Below are 18,512 nucleotides of genomic sequence, written 5' to 3'. Positions count from 1 at the left end.
GGTGCTGGCAACGCAGAGTGGAGGCAGAGACAGTGGGAATGTTTGCGGGGAGAAGTTGAGCATGAAAACGTCTGGCTTGGCATCTCTGTGCAATGGTCTTTCTGACTGGTCTTTATAGAAGTCTGCTTCCTTAGCCGATGAAGCTGAACGATATTTTTTGTGTGTGCATTGCTGTAAAGCTTGTTTTTGTGAGAAGCAAAAACCACACACCCCAGACAGCCTTGGGGAATTTGGAGCGAGGAAGAGGGTTATGAGATGCTTTGTCAGATATTACTTTGACCCGGAGCGACCTCTGTTACTGGTATTTACAATTAGATTACTTTCCTCTTTGCACTGGCTGACATTGCAGTATCTTTAATACAAGCTATTACTGATCACAGAGGCACTTCTTTCCTGGTTGTCCCAAACTGAATTTTAAACCTTGAAAAGTCTTAGTGTCCCATTTGCAATGATATGTTTTTTGATATTTCAGATGCTGAAATTGAAAATTATTTATTAAAACATGAAGCGTATACCTGTGAACATTCTTTTATTCTTAGGAAACAACTCAAATGCTGTAGCTAGATTGTTTGCTGAACTATGTCATTTCCTGTTCCCAGAGGCTCAGCGTCAGAGCCTGGGCTCTTCATGCCCAAACCAAGCTTCATCTTGTCTGCTGGGAGACCAAAGGGATGGTGACCGGGTGGATTTGCACTTCAGTGTATAAACCTGTGCAATATAAAAACTCAGAAAACATTTCAAGTCATTCATTTTCCTATTGCATATTTACTTCAATAGTTACGTTTAATGAAAAAAATTTATTAAGGAAAGTGTAGCATATTCTTGATGTAGTCACTGGAATGTGTGTGTGTGTGAGAGAGAGAGAGAGAGATACACATGACTATAAATGTAAAAATATGAATGTCTTCATAAAGTGTTAATATATATATTGTTTTATTTATGTCCAGGTTCACAAAATTATGGTTTATGAAACAAATACCACATCAATTTTCAAACCCAGAGAAATGTCACGCAAGTCTTCAGTGAGACTTATGTCAGTCCTTTGGCAGTTCAGTTTAGTTACCCACCTCCCGAAGTAAATCTGCTGGCCATGTACTTCCAGGAAGGCGTTACTGTGGCACAATGGAGCAATCTGCTCTTTTTCGGTGGGAGCACAGCCTTTATTTTCCTTCCCACATGGCTTTCCCTGTTTATCCCAGAGTCTGACTTCTCTAAGGCAGGAGTGCCAGCCCATGCCCATGGGGGAACAGAAGAAGGTTGAGGAAGTGGCTTGGAATTTTTTGATCACCTAGAAAACGTACACTACCAATTAAATTCCTAAAAAGTTTATTTGATAATAATAGCTATTTAAAGTGATATGTTGATCCTTCTATTCTAGTCACAATTTATAAATATTTGGCCACAAAGTACGTTTGTTTTTAATGGGAGTATTTTATCAAGATTATAGTTTAATTTATTAATGTGTACGTTATTTATGAATTTGGATTCTTAAAGTTGATTATCTGCTTGCCAGAATCTCACTGGATGACAACTCAGGTGATATTTCTGAGTCTCAGTCTCCCCCTCTAAGAAAGGGGTGACAGTCCTTCCATAACGGTTGTACGTGTCATATTTGCTGATGGTGTGAGGTTCTGGCAGAAGGTCTTGCTTTTTTCGGCTCTCACTCTGAGTTCCCCATCCTACTCTCATTTCATTTTTTATTTAACTTTCTCTGTTTGTTTTATTTATTTTATTGATTTTAGAGAGAGAGGAAGGGAGAGATAAAGAGAAAGAGACAGAAACATTGATTTGCTCCTGTATGTGCCCTGACTGGTGATCGAACCAGCAACCTCTGTGCTTCAAAACACTGTTCTAACCAACTGAGCTATCCAGCCAGGCCCTATTCTCATTCCTTGCTATTCCTGAGCTGCAGCTGCTTGTCTGAGCTCAAACATATTAAAACTGACAGCATGCTAATGCTAACGAAACGTTATTTATACAGTTAAGGACGTATTTATGGAAACTAGAAGAGCTTGGCTTTCCTGAGTACTGCGACAGCTTATAAGGAAAGAGCTGATTTCAAGTTCCAGTATGAACAGTACATAAAAGACTTGCGAATCTTTCCTTGCTCTGACATTTTCAAATAAGTTTTACAAAAAAAGATTTCCCACGTTTTACATGTGAAATTCCTAAGTCCTGTCTTTGAATAAATCTCCAAGCCTTTCTTTAAATCTCAGCAAGAGAGGTTCAGTTCAGCTAGTTAAGGACCCTCATTAACAGTTATTAGTTTTTTCTATGAAACCCTGCTTTTAAAGTACCAAATTTTGATAGTTCTTCAAGTTCCTGACTTCAGTTCTTTTGGATAAATATGCAGAGGTGAGCTTGCTGGCTCATATGGTAATTCCAGTTTTAACTTCTTGAGGAATCTTTATACTATTTTTAATAGCAGCCATACCATTTTGCATTATTGGTATCAATGCAGTTTCAGGGGAGAAAGCTCTATTCTTGAATAATATAATAGTAAGGACAGCTGACATTTTATATTTTATTACATTTAAAGTTTCTTTTGAATTAATATTTTATTAATATGTAAATAATATCAATATTTTATAATATATTAAATATCAATATTATTTTATATTAATTATTTGGCATATTTGTGTTTTATTTTTAACTTGTTTTGATAATATCTAGTAAACATAATGCCATATTTCCCCATGTATAAAACATTCCCATGTATAAGACGGACCTTAATTCTAAAAAAAGAAATGTATTATATAAAGTTATTGAACTCAAGTTTTATTCATCATAAAATCCATACAACTCCTCATCACTGTCAAAAAAGCCGGAAATGCAAGTAAAAACTCTACAACCATTGTATATATAAGATGCACCCAGTTTTTAGACCCTAAATTTTTCGGGAAAAGGTCGCTTTATACATGGGGAAATACGGTAATTGTTAGAGCACGTCTTATATATGACACTGCATAATATTAAATAAAATTATAACTGAGTGTACTTTAGTTATTTAGTCATGTCATCTTGTTTCAGTTTAGATTGAAATCCTATGTCACATAACAACTGCATTCCATACACTGCACTAAAAACAATTAAAATTTATTATGTTTATTTTGCCAGCACCCCTGCTAGGCAGTGAAAATTTTTACATTATTACTTCTGTTGGGCGATGAGAAAACTCAATTAGAGAAGGATTAATGAACATGGCCAGTAGCAAGTTGTTAGGGGCTGGCTGGGCCAGCCTTGGAAAATGGGATCTCTGGGCACAAATAGAATTTAATGACAAGACTCTATTTGCATGACTTTTTTGCTCAGTGTTAAGTAATTAAAGGTAGGTCTTTATTTATTCTTATTTACTACTAAGTGTTGCTTAACCAAAAGTGGAGCTTTTCTGTCTTTGGATAACTGTTTTTTCATTCATTAGCACCTGTGATTTTCATAATATTGTGATCATATTCTCCCAGCCAACCATGAGAGTACCATTAAGGGATTATTATGAGCATGGAAATTAATAGAAGATAAACTCATAAGAAATTTAATTTTATGTTTGGCCTGAAAATTAGAACGCATGATAGGTAAAAGACATAAAATGTTTTGTTGTATAAATAGAATTGTATCTGAACTCACTGTAATTTAAGATTTCCTCAAAGGCTTAGCTGATGTGTGAAAGAATAGATTAAGGGCAGTGTCAGATCCAGCAAAGATAATTCCAAAACAGAAAGAGACTCAGCATTGTCAGCCCTATATTTATTACTGAAATATCACACACAAGGTAAAACCACTGTCCAAAAGCTGTGATATATGATTTCAACAGGGAGCAAAGGAGAGATAGATACCTAATTCTTCCAAAAGAACCTGACCACAGAAGACCCAAAAACATGAAAGAGGAAAAAATTAAAGTCAATATATGTTGTCAAAGGGATTCTGTGTAGGTTCATCCGAGTTGATATAACATATTAAAATTGTGTCACTATGGATAATATTAGGAGCAAATGAAACCTGGTAATTGGGAATTTAAATAGATTGGGATTTATAGAAATAATGACAGCATTACAAAATATCTCATTTTGGGGTAGGACATTGGAGTTTGCAAAATATTTTGTAAATGTCACCTCATGCATTCCTGATTTTCCAAATGAGAAGATCAGGACCCAGAGAAAACTAGTTATTGTGCCTGCAACCCTGCAGCTAGCAGAGTAAGACCCTGTACTCGATTCTTCTCCCCTGAGGTCCTTAAAGGTCCAGGATGCTGTAGTTTCCTTAGGGACAAGAACTGTGAGATTGACCAGCAGGAGCTAATATGCCACACCTACAAAGCTAGATGGAGTCAGAGAGTATTAAAAAGATTCATTTCCTCTCCTCCAAAATTGATAAAGTTATCTCTGGTGCTGCTTTGACTTTTTTTTTTTAGTACTAAAATGTCTTTAAGAAAATCACAACTTCTAGCAACAGCACCTACTTCTGTTCAGAAGGACAGATGGTACCTCTTGTCTACGTAAAATGTAAAGGAAATGTCAACTGGGAAAAACAAAAGTTTTTAAACATGAACAAATAGTTTTCACGTTGGCTGCATGCCAGTTGTGGTAGTTCTTTCCTTTGTAGTCTTATTTAGTGTTTCCTTAGTTCCAGACAGTGGTTTTCTTGAGATCTGTGGTCCTGACATGGAGGATGGACACTTTTTTAGGAGCGGATACAAGGGAAGTTCTTGACTTGTTCAATGATTTTCATTTGCTTTCTCCCCTTTGTACAGTATAAGCTTAGCATGTGCTAGACTACAGGTACATTGCTTGTTTCACACTAAATTATGTGTTAGTTAAAGTGTTATATTTTACTTTGGGCCAAGATCTACTTCCTCGTGTTTACTTGCTGTCCCTAATGATACCCAATAATCACAGGCACTGGCCTTTTGCCCATGATACATCCATGTGCAACTTCCGGAAGGGGTATGCTTTCTCCTTCACTTCCCAGCTATGAAAGCTGCTTCTCAAACACATCTTCACAACTGATATTAAAAGGCATGATTTACTTATTTTCTTATTTATTCAGTGAGAAGAGGAGAGGCCGAGGCAGACTCCTGCATACACCCCTACTAGGATCCATCCAGCACTCCCACTAAGGGGCGATGCTCTGCTCATCTAGGGCGTTGATCCATTCTGAGCTTTTCTTAGCTCCTGAGGCTGAGGCCATGGAGTCATTCTCAGGACACAGGGCCAACTTTGCTCCAATTGAGCTATGGCTGCAGGAGGGGGAGAATGAGAGAGAGAGAAACGAGAAGAGGAAGGGTAGAGAAGCAGATGGGTGCTTCTCCTGTATGCCCTGACCAGGAATCGAACCCAGGACATCCACACTCTGTGTTTGGATGCTCTACCACTGAGCCAACCTGCCAGGGCCAGCATGCTTTTCCTTAATTGTTGTATCTCTGGGAGGTGATCTAAATTTTTCATGTGATCCATTATCAGGAAAGCTCAACAGAGGACCTTGACTTTTGTAAACAAGTTCACAGTATGAACTCTTCTACTGCATGTGCTTGGAAAATATGTTCACTTGTATTGCCAGGTGCTGTTAGGCAAGGGAAAGGATTGACCTCCATAGCTAAAACTTGATACTGTACCTTTCTTAGCATGGGAATGCAAAATTTGTGGGGGGGTTTGTTTTGTTTTGTTTTGTTTTTGTTATATCTCAGTGAGGAACTTGCCTTTATGAAAGATGGTCAGAGTAAAAATGTCACATATTGAGTATTTTGAAAGAGTTGGTATCAGTTCATAAAATCAAGTGGTACAATGGGTGGCCACAAAAATGTACATTTTTTGAAATTTAGCACTAGAAGTTCAATCAAGTTTAGGAAAGGTGCATGATACAGAAGGAGAGAAAACAGAAATGATGGATTATAGGAATTAATCCATCAAAAGTCCATCTCTAGAATACATAAATTATCATCTGCAGTCTTAGAGGATTTCACAGAAATGTTTTATTTACACAGTAGGGAGAGTCTGTTGCACAGATTTCTGTGGCTCAATATAAAATCTGGCTTGTTTCTACCAATAATAACTCAAGTAGAGTAATTGCAAAGTTAATTAAAAGGAGAAGGCTTTTTCATGAATAGAGGTTTTCTGCTGTAAAAGTAACTTAAGTAAGATACACAGAGAGGTTTTTTTCTCTATAGTTTACCAATAATTTCCATGATAAACTTTGCCCATACCTGACACTACATACCTAAATGTACTTAGGTAAACACAGTGACAGTATTTCACTTACAACAATTTCTACTAAGGGGACGTGCATTTAAAAATCTTTTGTAGATCTACATGAATACATAGTACCCACAGAAGAGCCATTTTTTAAAGGCATAACAAATAGTTGTCATCATTTAAAATAGGGGACCCCAGGTCTCTTTTTAAAACAGTTCCTATGTTTTAACTGCTACAAAATGAATTATTAAACGTGGCTTTCTAAATTTAAAGGCTTAGTAGACGTTCCTCCAAGCACAGTTAGGGAATATTCCTTTCCAAATGCATCTTCCATCTTTGATTGTAGCACTGCTGACACTATTGGGCTAATCATGGATTATCTATCCATAAAGAATGCTCCTTGAGTCGTCTAGTCGATTTGATGTCCCTTCTAAATTGGGCACTTATCTTGGTCAATTTTTGTAGTTCACCTTGTCTGCTTCTAGCTGCACTAGGCACTTACACTGCAATTAAAGAGAAGGCTCTCTTAGTTTTTAAAAAGCAATTTAGTTATCCAGCCAAATTGTCTTTTACATGCTGGGATGCTGTCCCTCTCACTGGAAGACAAGGACTTCCTGTCCAGGGGCAAGGGAGGAGGAGTTTGTAGCATCAAAATTGGGCTCTTGGCCCTGGCCGGTTGGCTCAGCAGTAGAGCGTCGGCCTGGCGTGCGCGGGACCCAGGTTCGATTCCCGGCCAGGGAACATAGGAGAAGCGCCCATTTGCTTCTCCACCCCCCCACTCCTTCCTCTCTGTCTCTCTCTTCCCCTCCCGCAGCCAAGGCTCCATTGGAGCAAAGATGGCCCGGGCTCTGGGGATGGCTCCTTGGCCTCTGCCCCAGGCACTGGAGTGGCTCTGGTCGTGTGGTGGGCAGAGTGTTGCCCCCTGGTGGGCGTGCCGGGTGGATCCCGGTCGGGTGCATGCGGGAGTCTGTCTGACTGTCTCTCCCCGTTTCCGGCTTCAGAAAAATACAAAAAAAAAAAAGAAAAGTGAGGAGACAGAAGTACCCAAAGATGCAAATCAACGCAAGAGCCCTTTTTTTTTTTTTTTTTTTTTTGTATTTTTCTGAAGCCGGAAACGGGGAGAGACAGTCAGACAGACTCCCGCATGCACCCGACCGGGATCCACCCGGCACGCCCACCAGGGGGCAACACTCTGCCCACCAGGGGGCGATGCTCTGCCCCTCCAGGTGTTGCTCTGTTGCAACCAGAGCCACTCTAGCGCCTGGGGCTGAGGCCGAGGAGCCATCCCCAGCGCCCGGGCCATCTTTGAGTGGAGCCTCGGCTGAGGGAGGGGAAGAGAGAGACAGAGAGGAAGGAGAGGGAGAGGGGTGGAGAAGCAGATGGGTGCTTCTTCTGTGTGCCCTGGCTGGGAATCGAACCCAGGACTTCTGCACGCCAGGCCGACACTCTTAACACTGAGCCAACAGGCCAGGGCCTGTCTCCTCACTATTTTTTTTTTTTTTGACAGACGGAGAGAGTCAGAGAGAGGGACAGATAGGAACAGACAGAAAAGGAGAGAGATGAGAAGAATCAATTTTTTGTTGCAACATCTTTGTTGTTCATTGATTACTTGTTCATTGATTGCTTTCTCATATATGCCTTGACTGGGGAGCTACAGGAGAACGAATGACCTACTCAAGCCAGCAGCCTTGGGCTGAAGCCAGAGACCTTGGGCTTCAAGCCAGCAACCTTTGGGCTCAAGCCAGCGACCAGGGGGTCATGTCTATGATCAGTGACCCCTGTGCTTAAGCTACTGAGCCTGCACTCAAGCTGGATGAGCCCACATTCAAGCCAGCCATCTCAGGGTTTTGAACCTGGGTATTCCACCTCCCAGTCAGATGCTCTATCCACTGTGCCACCACCTGGTCAGGCTCCCCTCTAATTTTTAATAATCATAGTTCAGTCCAGCACATCGCTGTACAGGTTGGAGCTATGTTTCCAGGAGGCATTTTCATGCATTATAGCAGCTTAGCCTATGAGTGCATGAGAATATTCTGCCCACGTGGCCAACCCAATCTGAAACCTGTGGCTCGACATAGATTAGTACCTCTGCTCAGCCAGCTTAGAGAGAAGAGAGAGACAGGCAGGGATCTGGCCCACTGTAGGTTCCATGTTAGAGAGGCCAACATTGCATCAGCCCTAAAACCCTCTCTAAAATTAAATAAATAAACAAGCAAACAAAACCTGGTGAGACAGCCCTTTGAGGATGGCTTTGTCATTTACTTAATTGATTTTTCTTCTTGTGGTGTGGTCTGCCTGCCATTTACTCAGGCCTACAAGATCTGCACATATCACAGTCTGAAAAGCTGTTTGCTGGAGTTCACATTGATATATCCAGAAGAATATGAGCATCTTCATTTTTTTTTACCCACATCATTCCATCATTGTTTAATCAATATTAAGATTAAGCTTCTAGCCCCTGATGGGCTCTCTGACTAATCCGGCAAATAAGGGAATCACAGTCTTGACTTAGAACTTAGGACAGATTCCTCACTGAGGATCATAAACCAAAACAGTCTGTGTATTTGTTTGTTCAATGCCTTATTCTTATTTGTGGTGCCGATGTTCAAAATATATTTTAATACCAGTTTCCATGTGGCCAGGATGCTGCATGTTATAGAATTATTTCACATGTATACAAGTGCAGCTGAAGGATTTTCAAATGAATTTTGATCACATTATACTTGTAATTTGGTTTGGCTCATGGCAGACAGTTCTTCCTTTTGGAGAAGTAATCTAAGTATTTAATTACATTGATGATATGTTTTAATTGGTGTTTTACTTAAGATTTGCATTTCACATTTTATTATTTCAACTGAGTGCCTCCAATGGAATTATTGAACATGTGTAATTTCAGTTGTTAAAGCAATTCACAGACGTAATAGTTTTCAAAGTAACTTGTAATTAAAGAAAGAAAGAAGTGACAGATGTTAGAGCATAAAAAATGGTTTCAAAACATTATTTTCACAGATAACATCGCTTCTTTCTTCTCAGTTGTTATCCCTTTAGTAATCCTAGAACTTTCTAAGGACTTTAGCCTACTTCAGATGTCTATCTGAATATGAGAGAATGTAAGAAGCTAGTGCTACATTGAGATAGTATAATCTTTCTAAATGGACACACAGTGCTACATTTAGATGCTTTCAACATTTGTCAGAAAAAAAATCGAAGCCTAATTATTTTGCTTTGTGTTCTGATGATGTGCCACAAAGTGGACGTTCTTTCTTCTTCTTTTTCTTTTAAGTATTATTGATTTGAGATAGAGAAAGAGCATGAGAGAGAGAGAGAAAGGAAAGAGAGAGAGAATGAGAAGCATTAACTCGTAGTTGCTTCTCTTTAGTCATTCGTTGATTGTTTCACAAAGCAGACATTCTTAGAACTGCTGTCTCTTCATCTCACTCCACAGCATAGCATGCTTTTTCTAGACTTCCTTAGCTTGCAGAATTTCATGAGCAATGGTTTCCATGAAGACACTTAAAGATGGAAGTGACTTATACTATGTCACATTTCTGCATCATTTTATAACCCATGCTGTGTGAGAAAGTAGCACCTCACATACTCCTCTTTGGCATCTGGCTTCCTTCATGATGTGAAACATTTCCTGCATCTGTTTCAGTCCATCCTGGTCCCATGAAATTGCCCACTTTGGGACGATTAGGAAGCAGTCTTCCAAGGAACTCTAGTGTCATCACGTGGGAGAAGAAAAGGGCAGCAGCTGAAAGAAGGAAGCTGTGGAATCTACATGTAAAATGATTGCACATATGAAACCAGAAGCACAGGAACCATAGCCTCACAAGGAAATGAGACAGAAATACAGGGGCATCCAGATGGAATCCAGCCCCCATGAGGATCCCTCTGATGTTCTCCAAGCAGTTTTCCTTAGGAAGCTTATTTAATTGATTTCTTTCTCTTATCCTCCTATCACTGCTAATAGCATTTAGTGATAAGGCCCTGACATCTGAAAGTGAAGGGAGAGGAAAGAACTGTGCCTGTTACATGGTTCTCCTTTGAGAATTACTTTATCTAATGCTTGGTTTGATCTCCCATGATTTGTTAATTTCTAAATAGTTTTACATATGGAAGAAAAGAACACTGTCACTGACTTCCATTATTGATTTGTATCATCCTATGTTTTGTAGAATTTTCAGATCTTTTCATTTGTGCATCTAGTCTACCAAAAATGTTGAGTTGCATATAGAGCATGGTCCTAGGCACTATGGAAGATTTACAGGTACAGGCAATAAAACTCTTGACCTCAAGGACATGACTTTCTAGCTTAGGAGAACAAAATATAACTCAATGGCTAGACTATAAGAAAGAAGCTATGAATGCCAATGGAGCATTTAAGAGAAAACAGTGAAGCCACAAGAGGGAGAGGTTATCTCTGGTTCGATGAGTCAAGGGCACCCATAAAGTGTGGCCAGGATTTAGTCAAGTTGAGATGGGAGTGGGAGTTTCTCTGTGAAAGGAACATGAGTGAAGAGTACAGATAAAGGATGTGGGCTACACTCTAAGTAGCATCATTTGGGTGACATAAGGATGTATAAAATTACTGGCCAGGCACAGATTTGGAAAATAAGTTGTTTCATTTCTAAAGGTCTTGAGTATCATGCTGTAGGGTGCTTAGTCATTCAATTCTCATTGACTTGCAGTTGAAGTTACATAATTAGAGATATGCCAACATTCTTGTGTTAATATTTTCATGGTACAACTCTACCCATGATTTTAAACATGTAAACTACATCGTGTCTTCAATTATTTTACCCTTTCAGTGAAAAAGAAATCATGTTGATTTTATGATGTAAAGAAAGATATCTAGTATATAGAAAACACTAACGACTCTTAAAAAATCTTTAGAAACAGTAAACAAATACAGTAAACTTGCAGGATACAAAATCAATGTACAAGAATCCACTGCATTCCCATTTACCAACAATGAAATTTCAGAGAAAGAAATGTATAAAAACAATTCCCTTTGCACTTGCAACAAAAATAACAGACTACCTAGGAATAAATTTAACAAAGAATATGAAGGACCTATATCCTGAAAACTACAGCATTATTAAAAGTGATTGCAAAAGATGCAACTTTAATGGAAAGGTATTCCCTGTTTATGGATTGGAAAAATCAACATAGTTAAAATGTCTATATTACCCAAAACAATGTGCAAATTTAATGCAATACCAATCAAAATCCCAATCTTATTTTTAAAGAAATAGAACACACACACACAAAAACCCCACATCATATTTATATGGAACCACAAAAGACCTCAAATAGCCAAAGCAATTTTAAGAAAAAAGAAGAAAGCCAGAGGTATGACACTGTTAGATTTAAAATTATACTACTGAGCTGTGATAATCAAAACAGCATGGTATTGGTAGAAAAACAAATACACGGAACAATGGAACAGAATTGAGAGCCTAGAAATAAAACCACATGCTATGCACAAATAATTTTTGACAGAGCACCTAGAAGCACAAGAGAGAAAAGAAAGCCTGTTTAATAAATGATGCTGTGAAAACTAGAAAGCCACATGCAAAAGAATGAAACTAGACTAGTTTGTCCCCATGTACAAAAATAAATTCAAAATGGATCAAACACCTAAATATAAAATCTGAAACAGTAATTTACACAGAAGAAAACTGTAAAAAAGAAAATTAATAGACTTTGGTCTTAGAGAACATTCTATGAATTTGACTCTAAAAACAAGGGAAGTAAAGGCAAAAATAAACTAATGGGACTATATCAAACCAAAGAGGTTCTGCACAGCAAAAGAAATCACCAACAAAGCAAAAAGGCACCCAACCAAATAGAATATGATGTTTACAAACAACAGCTCTGACAAGGGGTTAATACGCAAAATATATAAAGAAGTCACATGATTCAACATCAAATGAATAATTAAAATGTGGGTAGAGGACCTGAACAGACACTTCTCCCAAGAAGATATAAAAATGGCCAATGGATGTATGAAAAAATGCTCAACTTCACTAGCTATTAGGGAAATCCAAATCAAAACTACAATAAGATACCCCTCACACCTGTTAGGAAGGCTATTATCCACAAGGCAATAGTAACAAATGTTGGAGAGGCTGTGAAGAAAAAGGAACTTTCATTCACTTCAGGTGGTACAGTCATGATGGGAAACAGTATGATGGTTCCTATGTGACCTAGCAATCCCTTTTCTGGTCATCTACCCCAAAAACTCAAAAACATTTTTTCACAAAAATATATGCACCCCTCTGTTTATTGTAACATTATTCATTGTAGCCAAGATATGGAAAAACCAAAGGGACCTTCAGTAGAGGACTGGGTAAAGAAGATGTGGTGCATACGTACAATGGAGTGTTACTAAACCATAAGGAAAGATGAAATACTGCCATTCGTGACAACATGGACAGACCTTGAGAATATTATGCTAAGTGAAATAATAAGTCAGTTAGAAAAAGCTAAGAACCATATGGTTTTACTAACATATGGAATATAAAACTGAAACTGATATATACCGACAACAGGATGGTGGTCACCAGAGGGAAGGGGGGTGGAGGTAGTAAAGGGTAAAGGGGGACAAATATATGGTGACAAGATAATTTGACTCTGAGTCACGGGCACACAATGCAGTATACAGATGTTGTATTATAGAATTGTATACTTGAAACCACATATAATTTTATTAACCAATGTGACCCCAATTAATTTAATTATAAAATAAATTAAATAAATAGAAGCTATTTAATTGTAAAATATGCATGCAAATTTGTGTGGGTGGTCCTTATTCAGTAATGTGTTCTTTTTCCATTAATCATTACTTCAGTAAGTATTCCTATACCTAAAAAGCTTAAATTTAAGGTTAATCTTATCCAAAAAATATGTTATATAAACTTGGAGTTAGTTCTATTTCAAAGAGGAAAGTTCAATCACAATAATAAAAGGTGAATTAATATGTTTTTATTCTTATTAATACCAAAAATAAAATATTTTAGGATTTTTAAGTCAGGGATTGTATTTTATTCATGACTGTACCTCAACACAAAGCAGAGTGTATAGAGAATAAATATAGTTATTAAATGTGTGTATTTTTTTTTTTTGTATTTTTCTGAAGCTGGAAATGGGGAGAGACAGTCAGACAGACTCCCGCATGCGCCCGACCGGGATCCACCTGGCACGCCCACCAGGGCCGATGCTCTGCCCACCAGGGGGCAATGCTCTGCCCCTCCGGGGCATTGCTTTGCCTCGACCAGAGCCACTCCTGTGCCTGGGGCAGAGGCCAAGGAGCCATCCCCAGCGCCCGGGCCATCTTTGCTCCAATGGAGCCTTGGCTGCAGGAGGGGAAGAAAGAGACATAGAGGAAGGAGGGGGGGTGGAGAAGCAAATGGGTGCTTCTCCTATGTGCCCTGGCCAGGAATCGAACCTGGGTCCCCCGCACGCCAGGCCGACACTCTACCGCTGAGCCAACTGGCCAGGGCCAGTATTAACTTTTTTAAAGATGATGATGATTTGGGAAAATGTTGCCCACACCTTTTCAAATGAAGTGGTTATTTTTGTGATTATATTGTTTTGTCTACTCTTCACTTCTTTCTTATGGTCTCGTATCATGAGATGTATTGTGTGGTTAGTCTTTCACAGAGATTCTTCCCATCCCAATTGAGCTGCCATTTAACTTTTTCTCCATGATATTTACTTATGAACATTTTCTGATTCGTATTCTTAAATTATTTCAAATTCTTTCTAATGGGCCTTACAAATCATCTCCAAATGAATCAAACTTGGCACAGAAATCCAGTGTGGCTGCAGTGATAGTGTGTGAAACTCATTAAAATTGCTTTTGGTATTAGATTATACTTGGCAGTGACCTTCCAAGACTTTATCAGGCCCCCATAAGCAAGCCTTGAGTACATATAACTAATGTAGATCACCTAATTAGAAAAGAAAATCCTAATTTAATATTTAAAGTGTCAGGAATTCTAATATTTGAGCTCCCTTTTGTAAATAATTCAAATGGCCCTGAGCCCTTTCCAGACTGTCATGCCCTATGTTAATCAGATGCCGTCTTATTTTTCTTGATGCAATCCGTGTACACCAGCCCAAGTCCAATCCAGCTCTGCTCCCTCAACAAACAAGTGTTAAACTAATGTGAATATGAGCCATGCTTGGAATGTGGACTGGATGGAATGTAAATCTCATTACATTGCTGTCCTGGACCTCAAGGAGCCCTCAGCCTGGGAGGAGACAGAATATTAACAATCAAATACGTCCACTCCAGGTAGAAAGTGCCATATTGAATGCCAGCTACAGGTGTCCAGAGGATGGAAGGAGCCAAGCTTGTAAGTTGAAGGTCCCTGCACAAGGGATAGGTTTGTCTGGGAAAGCCCCATGTCATCATTTTAGAAGTCACTTGGGTGATTGGGGGGCTACTGAAAACTAGGAAGACCGTTCGTCAATGAGTGAGACTTTGATTATAAATGGTGTCCCCAATAATTTGCTTCAACAAAAGAAGTTCTGGCACTGGAATTAAGCTGAGGATCTGGTGTTCCCTGGGATTGCGTGTTGGAGAGGCTTGCCCCTGGCCCCAAGGACTTTGATTATAACCCCTTCCCCCGCCCCCGGTACACTGGAGAGCCCTCATTGTTTACTCGGCAGCATAGGGATTTGCCTGTGAACCTCCAGTACAATTGTTGTTTCCCATACACTGTGAATCTCATTGTCACCAAGGGATCACTTAGCCTGCTTCCCCATTAAACTGGAAATGTAAATATTCTGACCATTGACATTGATATTCTATTTTGTAAACCACAATTTCTGGGACTATCAGGGAGATGTAATTCCCTGTGTGCCTTCATGCAGGGACTTGGCAGGATTTTCTTGGGTACACGTATTTTGTATGACCTTCTCAGGGCCTCTCATGCTCTCTCACTGTCTTGTTTGTGCCCTCAGCGCTCACAGGTCATATTTTTCTTAGATGTGTCTCAGCAGTCATGGCATGAGAGGATTCTGACCAAGGGGAAGCCTATGTCATCTGAATCAAATTGGTAACTTTTAAAATTCTGACACTTGACTTCTATCTTTTACATGTATCTTGGCAAAAAAAATGTAATTAATGGAAGTTATAACATTTTCCTAGTACACATTGCACCTTGTTCCTTAGCAGAATTTGCAGTTTTCCTTTTGTTGCTTCCATGCTGATATTTGCATAGGAGAGGTGTGGCTGTGTGTTTACTATAGAATTACTGAGTTGTACCTCATTGGCTTGAAAGGAATCTGAATGAACTTTCATATAAGTACTAAAGTTAAAAAATACAAGTTTTCCATGTAAATATTTACAGCAGATGAGTATTCAAAAGAAAGTTTTACAGTCCTTACACTTTTGGGGCATTTTATTTATATCTCAGTGGAGGACATAGTTTGCCTGGCATGATGCTAAATTGTGAATCTTGTCCTCCTCGCAGCTGTCAGGGTGAAATGAAATCATTGGTGAGCCTGAAGTTAGAGAGAGTTGGGTGATGCTTTTTCACTAGAGAGGGGAGATGTCCCAGTGATTTGGGGACAGTTTACAGAGAACAAACACCTGGGGTTTTAAGCTCCCAGGTACAGGTGCTATGCCTGTGTGGCTCATTACTGCATCCTCAGTAGCTTCTCAGCGACTGGCACAGAGTAGCTGCTAGTGAGTAACATGAAATGCATTGGCAGTATTCAAATTAGAGAGAACTGTCACAAATTGGGACCAGTAATAGAAATAAAACATTCTCTCAGGAAGTCCTCAAATAATCATCATTGTATTTGTAATAACACAGGCAGAGAAGGGTCAATTCTTCAACAATTAGAGTGTTATTTATATCTCTGTTTCTCACTTAAACTTTTGGGTGCCTTTTCTCATGGCCACCTTTTTGCGTAGGGGACAGGTATCAGAAGTTAGAGACAGCACAGCAGGAATCCTGAGCAATGAGCAGAGAAGGACATTTATTTTAAAGCAAGAATTTTGTAGCAAGTTCTCCCGAGTTAATATTAATATGACCAGTGGTTGAGTTATTTGGTGAATGAAGTTGGCTCTGAGGATTAGAAATGGTTAAGAGCCAAGAGTACTGCTTACCCGTAAGGTGCCTTGGTATGAATCTGAGCAAGTTTCCCTTATCAGGGTCACAGTGCCACAGTCTCAGGACTTGTCAGGCAGCGAGCATGTTTTTATGCATAGAACGGTGCCCCTTCTTACAAGTACAGGGAGCCCTGTACCCAGGCCCGTGCTGTAGGAGAAGGTGCAGGCTGAATTGCCACCCTCACTGCCAGTATCTTCTTTTTTTGCAGCCCGTCTGCTGTGTAACCTTGTACAACATTAATTCATCAGGATTTAAATACAAGTGAATATTATACATCATATTTGCATTTCATTTTTATTCATTGTTCATATTCATCGGATGACATTCATGATGGTCAAGTGGAGAATCCTGTAAATAATACATTTTAAATTAAAATTAAGAGAGAATGATACAGTCATTTCAATAAATGCATAATGTTTGATAAAAACTCAACATTTATTCATAATGGTTTTAAAAAGTCAGTGAACAGAATGGATGAGAGTGTCTTTTACCCTCTTGAAGGACATCTTTTAAAGCACTATTAGTAAACATTGTCATAGTTCGTGGTGAAACATCAGAAGCCTTTTTGTTAAAGTCAAGAGAAAGCTGGGGTTTTTTGCCAGCCCCTCTAATATGCCCTGCCGTACTGGCAACACAACCAGTTCAATACAGCCAGGCAAAGACGTGAGAGCTGTGAGGTCAAGGGTGGGAACATTTATGCCAAGGATTCCTGCCAGCTCTCGTACCCGTGCCTGGAAGGTCAGAGACTATTCCCTAGTGACTGGTCATTGGCTGGAGTGTGGGGATCACTTACAGCAGTGCTGGGCAGCTGGCACCATGCTGAGCCCCTGCAGCTGGCACTGGGGGTGCTCGACTAGTTGGGCCGCCTCCCCACTTGGACCAAAACTTCTTGGCTTTCAGATTGTATACTGTTTACTGATTGAACAAAATTATTCAATATTAATAAAAATTTTGAACATCATTGATGAAAAGTTATCTCACAAGATGCTTGGGCCCCACTGCACCTGTTTGAGCGAGGAAGTGTCAGGAGGTTCGATACTGGTGGAGTGCCTGCTGTGTGATAGCTAGCAAGTGTCCAGTGCCTGGCTAGAAACAAGAGAGCTAAGCAGCCGCTGTCTTCAGAAACCTCACGGCCTATCAGGGAGACCCCTGAGCAAGCAAGTCATTGCAGCGCTGTGTCCGTCCTCTGTCACTGCCCAGGGGCAGTGGGGGCACCAAGCTGGAAGTAATGTTTCCAGGAAATGTTAGGAGAAAGCTAGCAGACTACAGGAAAGGCGGCAGCTGCAAAAGTGTAGAAGCCTGAAGCCACAGCATATGTTTGTGTGTCCTCAAAACAAGGTGGCATGGCTGGGACACAGATCCTCAGGTGGGAGGGTTGGGACAAAGCCATGATCTAATTGTCGAAGTTTTCTGGAAAGCTGAGCACTTTCCCTTTACTTGGCCAGTAACGTGAGTCACAGAAATGCAGCTACAAACATGGGTCAGCCTAGTGTTTTTCTAGACGTGCACCATGACTCACCATTTAAAACCTCTTATACTAGAGCCTTCTCCAGTACTATTTTGATTATAATTATATGAAATTACTAATAGCTTATATCTAATTATGAACTAAATATTATAAATACATATTTAGGCTCTAGCTGATGATGCTGCCTGCCCACATAAACTCCTGTTTGAACAGACCTCACCTCTCACTCCACTGACTGTAATGTCCTGTCTGAATGTGGGTTAGAGCATTTCATGGTACAATAAAGCCAAATAACCTCTATTACTGAGGAACAGTCTAAAAAAAGAAAACTACATTTTTTATCACACTTATTATAAGAGAAAACTTAGCTGTCTACAGCTTATGTCACTTATTATTTTATTTTATATACTAACATTTGTAAGAAAATAAAGCAATTTAGAGATACTGTAGTCATATTTTAGAAGGGCAAGCGCTTTTACTCAGCTGCCTTATGCAATTTTTTGCCTAAATGAATAAAATTGAGGCAGAAAGCAGTCAATACTCTTGCTTAAATTTTGCAATGTGTCTAAAACAGAAAAATGAATTTTAAAGTTATCTGCGGTACAGAATTCTAAGTATTTCAACTGGGGCATTTTATATAGGCTTGAAAGATGGCTTTGAATAAGGAACACCCTTACTTTGCTGAAGAAAAGGAACGACATTCTAAAACAAGAGATTTGTGGCTGC

The 18,512-nt window shown here is 39.4% G+C and overlaps 1 protein-coding gene across 1 annotated transcript in view; it reads left to right on the top strand.

Annotated features, from left to right (window-relative positions):
* Positions 1 to 18,512, top strand: part of SEMA5A (semaphorin 5A) — a 496,448-nt gene that overhangs the window by 432,340 nt on the left and 45,596 nt on the right. The gene's annotated exons all lie outside the window — the stretch shown is intronic.

The sequence above is a fragment of the Saccopteryx bilineata genome, chromosome 1, assembly GCF_036850765.1.
Source record: "Saccopteryx bilineata isolate mSacBil1 chromosome 1, mSacBil1_pri_phased_curated, whole genome shotgun sequence".
In the NCBI taxonomy this organism is placed as follows: Eukaryota; Metazoa; Chordata; class Mammalia; order Chiroptera; family Emballonuridae; genus Saccopteryx; species Saccopteryx bilineata.
The sequence above is the reverse complement of the archived record's forward strand: the minus strand, read 5'-3'. Positions and strand labels throughout refer to the sequence as shown.